This window comes from Fragaria vesca, linkage group LG6 (assembly GCF_000184155.1).
Source record: "Fragaria vesca subsp. vesca linkage group LG6, FraVesHawaii_1.0, whole genome shotgun sequence".
In the NCBI taxonomy this organism is placed as follows: domain Eukaryota; kingdom Viridiplantae; phylum Streptophyta; class Magnoliopsida; order Rosales; family Rosaceae; genus Fragaria; species Fragaria vesca.
This window is the reverse complement of record NC_020496.1, coordinates 17,351,299-17,358,347: the sequence shown is the minus strand read 5'-3', so window position 1 is coordinate 17,358,347 and position 7,049 is coordinate 17,351,299. Positions and strand designations below refer to the sequence as shown.

The 7,049-nt window shown below is 36.4% G+C and overlaps 1 pseudogene; it reads left to right on the top strand.

The window, feature by feature from the left end:
* The first annotated feature begins 2,380 nt into the window (after nt 1-2,380).
* LOC101314676 lies at nt 2,381-6,563 on the top strand (annotated as a pseudogene).
* Nucleotides 6,564-7,049: the final 486 nt, after the last annotated feature.

Below are 7,049 nucleotides of genomic sequence, written 5' to 3'. Positions count from 1 at the left end.
TTGTGGAACCCTGACAATCCATTAGATTGTCTTTTCGTACATTATCTAGGAATGAAAGTAGTCAATCCAATATAGGGATTTGATGAGTGCCAATAAAAAATACTCCTCAATATCTACAAGTAAACACGAAAATGTATCCATTTTATACGCAAAATCAAAAAGCCACTTATTTAAGATGTCATCGGTTTTTCTAAACATAAAAAAGAAATAGTGTTTCTAAACATAATCAGGTTTACTACTGTACTTGCCATACTGCTTCCTTTTATAATCAATCTAATCCTCCTCCTCGCAAAAGACTGATGTGCAATACTTGGATACCTCTGATAAGATTAAGCTCAACTTTGATGGGTTTATGTGTCAGGTTAAAGCATCCATGGGTTTCATTCTTCATGATTCACTGGGAAATCCTTTTGTCATAGTAAGAAAAACTTAAGAGACGCAGGCGTATTGGTAGCTGAAGCAGCTGTTTTACGTGATGGTCTACACACGACTCTACTAAATCATTTCCATTATAGTTGTTGATGGGGATTCAAAATTTATTATTGACAATTTGCATCACAAGCATAATGTTCCATACATAATATGGTTTCTTATTCATGTCATCTTACACATGGCTTCCCAGTTCAAGTTTATTGTTTTCCGGCGCATATTTCGAGAAGCGAATTTAGTTGCAGACCGACTAGCATATATTTTATGCTCATCATCATCTTGAACTAGCAATATGGTTTCAATGTCTCCCCCTATCAGTGACGGAGCCAGGATTTAAATCTTAAGGGGGTCCAAATATTGTAGCATAAATATATATTAAAATTTTGTAAAAAGTTACCTGACTCGATGTTTAATTTGGTCATCTTTTTTTTTTTGATCAAAATGTCATATGATTCAATAAAGAGCAAACAGTACAAAAACGACGCACCCCGGAGCGGTCGTTAAAAAGCATCGTTTCGTAGAATCCCCAATCCTACACTACCCAAAGCATAAGCCAAGAAATTCCTAGTACACCCACCTTGTAGCGATTAAGCACGATTTTACAAGTAAACTAGGATCCGCGGAAAACTATTAAATATCCTACGAATGCACTAGTTTACCTGGACCAAACTAAATTTAAACTAGGGGCCCAAGCCCAACTTTATTAGCCAAGGCCCAAACGAGGGAAACCCTAGCTGATCCAACCCAGGCCCATTCAAGCCCAATTCTAAGAGGAGCCAATAATGTTGCCCTAGCCGCCTCCACCTTTCCGCCGACATCATCACCATCAAAGCCAAGCATTGCCGTCATAGCCAAAACCAGGGTCTCTATGTCCTTGCCAGATTGATTCAAGATCTGATCGATCTCAATTGTTTCACCACCACCATCAATGCCATCACAACCACCATGAGTGAAGGGAGAGAGGTCGAAGCTTGTATTAGATAAGAATTGGCGATCATCTTTAAATGAAGCAAAATTTTATTGTATACATCTCATAAACTCGTGCAAAATTAAAAATGTACGAATGAAGAAAGTAGTAATTTACACATCAACTTAATACTTCACATTTTTTGTTTTGGTAAATTCATTAATTTTCCTGTTTACTAATTAAAAGAAATTAATTATCTTAACAATTTCGATTGGTAAGACATAAAGACCATTCAATTCTATTAATATAATTGATTTGTCATTCAAGATTAATTGATAGATAGAAAATTTAAGGGGGGTTTAATGATATAATTAAACAGATTTTTAATGATAATTAGCTAATTAAGCACCTAAACTTCAAACTTTTCTAAACCCAATCGGGGTTCAGACCCTTTCGGGCCTGATAACAGCTCCGCCACTGCCTTGACAATGTCCCCAACGTTGTATTTGGATCAGCCGGGAGGGAGTGTAGATTGAGGTTGTTTTGTAGTTTTATCGTAGTATTTTCGGTTGGTAGAATAAAACGGAATACATCTTTTTCTTTTAAATGGACACTTGTCCATTCCACATTGGTTATGGTCTACATTCGCTAACCCCACGTCCCCACCTGGTCGGAAAAGTCTCGTCCAGGGTGGAAGTCTCGCACATGAGGAGTGCCACGTCAAATGACAAAGCGATGAAAAGAAAGTAAGGGATGCCTCGTGGTAGTACAAGAGAGTTGGAGGAGGTAGTTCAATTATATTCGTACGAGGGCTAAAAGATCAACCTACATTACCAATGATTTTGGTAAATGGTTTTTATTTTTATGTTTGTATGGTTAATGATGTCGATATGTGTCTTATGAAATTTAATTTAGAATTTGCTAACATTTTGGAATTTGGATAGTCCACATTCCTAAGAAATTAAATCATAGTCTTGTGTGTGTACCTTGTCGATGGAAACCGAAACCAAAACAAGGCTCTGATCTCAGGCAAAAGAAGAGAAAATGTCAAAGAAAGAAAATGAGGAAGTGTTCATTGGGTCAATTGACCAAGGAACTAGCAGCAACAGATTCATTATCTATGATCATTTGGCGCGCCCGGTTGGGATGCACCAGATTGAGTTCACTCAATACTACCCGGAAGCTGGGTAAACCACTTTTATTTTCCTTTTTGTTGCACCGAATTGAGTTTGGGACTCTCTGATTGATGTGTTTTCTTTGTTTGTAAAAATGATATAGATGGGTGGAGCATGATCCAATGGAGATATTTGAGGGCGTGAAACTTTGTATGGCTACGGCTGTGAACAAAGCCACTGCCGATGGGCACAAAGTAGGTGGTGGCTTAAAGGCTATTGGATTGACCAATCAGAGAGAAACCACACTTGTTTGGAGCAAATCCACTGGCTTTCCTCTATACAATGCTATTGTTTGGATGGATGCTCGTACCAGTGGTGTTTGCAGGTACTCCATTTTTTATGTTTGAAATTATGATCTGAAACCAATTATCCTATTGATCCTGATTTGATGGATTTCAATGAATAGTGTTAAAATTCAATACCCTATTCTTAGTTTCATCATTTGAAACTAACCTAGTATTCTAATGGTTTCAACTTTGATCCAATATCGATCATTACATAATATGATTTACGACAAGTTGGGTTTAATTTTCTTAATGCGCAACTATGACCATGTTTGGAGTAATTAAATTTCCTGCTTTTATATGGTGATAATGTGTGATTTTCTATGGAGAATTATGATTGTATGTTTGTGGTTGTTTTGCTACCAGAAAATTGGAGAAAGAATTATCTGGGGGAAGAACTCACTTTTCAGAGGTATGTGGTTTGCCCATAAGCACATATTTCAGTGCAGTGAAGATTTTATGGTTGATGGAGAATGACGATACTATTAAAGAGGCTATTAATTCTGGGGATGCTCTGTTTGGAACTATGGACACTTGGTTAATATGGAACTTAACCGGTGGTCTCAATGGAGGGCTACATGTCACAGATGTATCCAACGCATCACGCACTATGCTCATGAATCTTAAGGCTCTAGAGTGGGATCAACCTACGTTGGAAACGTTGGGAATTTCAGCAAAAATTCTCCCAAAAATTGTCAGTAACTCTGAGGTCATTGGAAATATTGCCAAGGGATGGCCGATTGCCGGGATCCCAATTTCCGGATGTTTAGGTGATCAACATGCAGCAATGTTAGGATAGGCTTGTAGGAAAGGTGAAGCCAAAAGCACTTACGGAACTGGTGCTTTTATTCTTCTCAACACTGGTGAAGAGATAACTGTGTCGAAGCATGGGCTTCTTAGCACTTTGGCATTCAAACTTGGACCTAAAGCTCCGGTAAATTATGCTCTAGAAGGATCCATTGCTATTGCTGGAGCTGCAGTTCAGTGGCTTAGAGACAATCTTGAGATTATTGGGACTGCAAATGAGATTGAGGCACTAGCGTCACAGGTTGAGTCTACTGGTGGGGTTTATTTTGTGCCTGCCTTTAACGGATTATTTGCTCCCTGGTGGCGTGATGATGCTCGTGGAATTTGTATTGGTATGACGAGCTTTACGAACAAGGCGCACCTTGCTTGAGCAGTGCTTGAGAGTATGTGTTTCCAGGTGAAAGATGTGCTATATTCAATGCATAAAGATGCTGAAGAGAAGGGAGGGGTTAAAAATGAGACAAGAGAGTTCTTGCTTAGAGTGGATGGTGGCGCTGCTGTTGATAACCTTCTAATGCAGATCCAGGTTAGGACTTTGTTTGTGTTATCATATTTACCAGTCTAATATTGCATTTCAATATTCATATTTTTTTTTTCTTTCTTTCGCATAACACTCCTTTTCCTAGTTCTCTTTAGTTGTCGGATATTCTCTGTTTATAATTTGAAACCATTCCATGAATTCAAATATCTGTACTGTGTGGGAGTTTTGTAGCTATGTGGTTCTTACATGTCCAAATTGTTATACTTGGTGCTTCTACTTTGTGTTTTGAACAAAATATAATCAATATCATAACTTCTTCTGTTTTTTTTTTAAGTAAGCGAAAAAAGGACTAACTCAACGTCCCTTCTCGAAAATATAATTAATATCATAACTTCTTCTGTTTTTTTTAAGTAAGCGAAAAAAGGACTAATGTACTCAACGTCCCTTTCCGAAAATATAATCAATATCATAACTTCTTTTGTTTTTTTTTAAATAAGCGAAAAATGGACCAACTCAACGTCTCTTCCCGAAAATTTATTAAAACAAAATAAAAAAGATACAATGCAACTAGAGGACTATGCCAAAGCCAGTCAAAAGGTACAATGAGAAAGTAACGAAAAACCAACCGGAACATTTAAGAGTGATCCAAGTTGGGAGAAAGCCTTTCGACCAAAAAAAAAAAAAAATTGGGAGAAAGCATGAAAACTAATTCACACACATACATGAAAACTAATAGAGAACAATCAAAAGAACTTGAGATTAGGCCTCCGCAGAAAGAAATCTGGATGAGGAACCAGGAATAAAGCTAGCAGCTCTAGCTCGCAAAGGGGAAATACTAAACATGTTGAAAATTCGGTGATTACTGGCTGACAGGCTAGCATGATTGAATGCTAACCTGGAAGAATCTCTTGCTGCATTTAGATATGAAATTGAAATCGAATAGGGCAAAAAGATTCCTCATTGTGTCTTAGCCTATTCCTCTCATACTAAATGAACCATAATAAATTGCATCTCACAATGAACCAAAGCAATTTTGTTGATGAGTTAAAACCCTGGGGAAGAGGGGTGTTCAAGTAATCAGTTAAAGACATACCCGGATCAAATCTTCTCTGCAAGAGGGCAAACAACCTTTACCAAATGTCCATGACCACATGACATTTCCAGAATAGGTGTCGAGTTGACTCAACTGCATTGTGGCAAAGAGAACACTTGGAACATAGTTGAAACCCTCGGCGTTGTAACAACTCATCAAATAGAATCTGATTACGGAGGACTTTCCAGGTAGTGATGCTCTTGCGCAACTGAATAGAAGCATGCCATATAGACTTACCCCAAGATGAAGCTTGAATCTCTCCTGCAATAAAAGAATATGCCTCTTTAGCAGTAAGGGTGCTCGACGTTGTACCTAACCAAACTACATTGTCTTCCTTATTGTATGCTAAAATTGGAATCTCACTAAATTGTTTGATCCATTTGCAGTAGCAAATGAAACAAAAAGAACAGTGGATGAAGATTGAAGAAACTGAACTTATTCAGTCTTCTATTTTAGATCTTGAATTCTTATATAGGGTTCAAAATGACCTACAAAATATCTAGAATAAAGCATCTAATTACCTAGAATATAATTATACCTTAGACACAAAATATATAGCTAATTATGAGTAGTGAAAACAGTAATGCAAGTTGGAAAAACATAACCGCTTGCAGGTTCCTAGTTAAGGCAAGAAAGCACAAAACTTCCAACATGAGCACGTCCTATGTGATTTAATAGTTAGGCCATGAAACTAATATATATTAATGTTCTTTTTTATAAATAAATAAAAATATTATTAAATAATTCACACACCTTATATATGTTAATGTTTTTTCCTTATGTGATAATTGAGCTGTAAAACTTTGGTGAAGTTCCAAAGCTCTTTATAGTACATTCAGAATCTCTGTATAAACACAAGAAACTGAAACTAAGGAATGGTTTTTGAGTTGATCAAATAAAGTATCATTCCGTATATTTAAAAAGTAGCTAAAAAGCAAGAAGGATTCCACAGATTTGAAATTAATTAATTTCGTCTATATAGATTAAATCATGCTTAATTGAGTTCATGTTTACGTATTCCATTATCAAGACGTTTGAAAGAAGAAATTAAAATTCTCCAAGATTGCAGTAATTTTATGATTATGTCATGCTTATCTTAAAGCTCTTCATATAGATAATGATTTGATATTATTTTCCATGTTGTTGTTGGCGTTTAGGCAGACCTGACGGGCACCCCAGTTGTAAGGCCAGCTGACACCGAGACAACAGCTCTCGGAGCAGCTTATGCTGCTGGGTTGGCAGTCGGTGTTTGGACTGAAAAAGAGATCTTTGCTTCTGAAGACAGGATGAGAACTTCCACCAGAAAATAGGTGAGGAGTTGAGGAAGAAGAAGTTGGAGTCATGGTGCAAAGCCGTTTCAAGAACGTTTGATTTGGCAGATCTTTGACTTTGATGCAGTACTCTCCCCACTTCTATGTTCTTATTACAAAATACTGAGTATTTTCTATGTAGCTTCCTCTCTTATTAATTTGGTTTTGCAATGTAGTTTTCTAGCTTACATCCTTGTGAATAATAACAAAGTAATTGCAAATATGTAACTGTTGTTAGCATGGGAATTCAACTCTTTGTGTCCCCAATCCAAACTACAAAAGAAACCGCCAAATGAGAATCAAATTGGTGATCAAATTACTACAATAAAACCTCATTAAAATAATACTCGACTAATTAATAACCTCATTAAAATAATAATTTTTGCCTGTCTTGAGTCGGGGACAACCTGTTAAATTAATAATTCGTTAAATTTATAAGATAATACAAATACGAATTTACATAGACCCCAATGAATACATAAATTGATAATTCGCTAAATTTAAAAATATATTTAAGAAAATAAATAAGATTTTGATTAAATAATAAGTTATTAAATAATCGA